The sequence below is a fragment of the Cyprinodon variegatus genome, unplaced genomic scaffold (assembly GCF_000732505.1).
Source record: "Cyprinodon variegatus isolate N-32 unplaced genomic scaffold, C_variegatus-1.0 Scaffold606, whole genome shotgun sequence".
In the NCBI taxonomy this organism is placed as follows: Eukaryota; Metazoa; Chordata; class Actinopteri; order Cyprinodontiformes; family Cyprinodontidae; genus Cyprinodon; species Cyprinodon variegatus.
The window spans coordinates 323,905-324,279 of record NW_015151059.1 but is presented as its reverse complement, the minus strand read 5'-3'; positions in this window follow the sequence as shown (position 1 = coordinate 324,279).

The following is a 375-nucleotide window of genomic DNA, read 5'->3' as shown; positions in this document are numbered from 1 at the left end:
GCTGCATGCGGTTAGCCTCGTTGCATGCGGTTAGCTGGGCTGCATGCAGTTAGCCTCGCTGCATGCAGTTAGCCTGGCTGCATGCAGTTAGTCTCGCTGCATGCAGTTAGCCTAGCTGCATGCAGTTAGCCTGGCTGCATGCAGTTAGCCTCGCTGCATGCTGTTAGCCTGGCTGCATGCAGTTAGCCTTGCTGCATGCTGTTAGCTTCGCTGCATGCTGTTAGCCTCGCTGCATGCGGTTAGCCTAGCCTTGGAGCTAAACCAGGTCCTGGAAAAGGACAGAGTGAACCTGTCTTTATCCATGCTACATCACCTATATCACCGCAGCAGGGAAGAAATTTCCAGGAGCCCCAAAGCCATTAATTGTGGCGATGC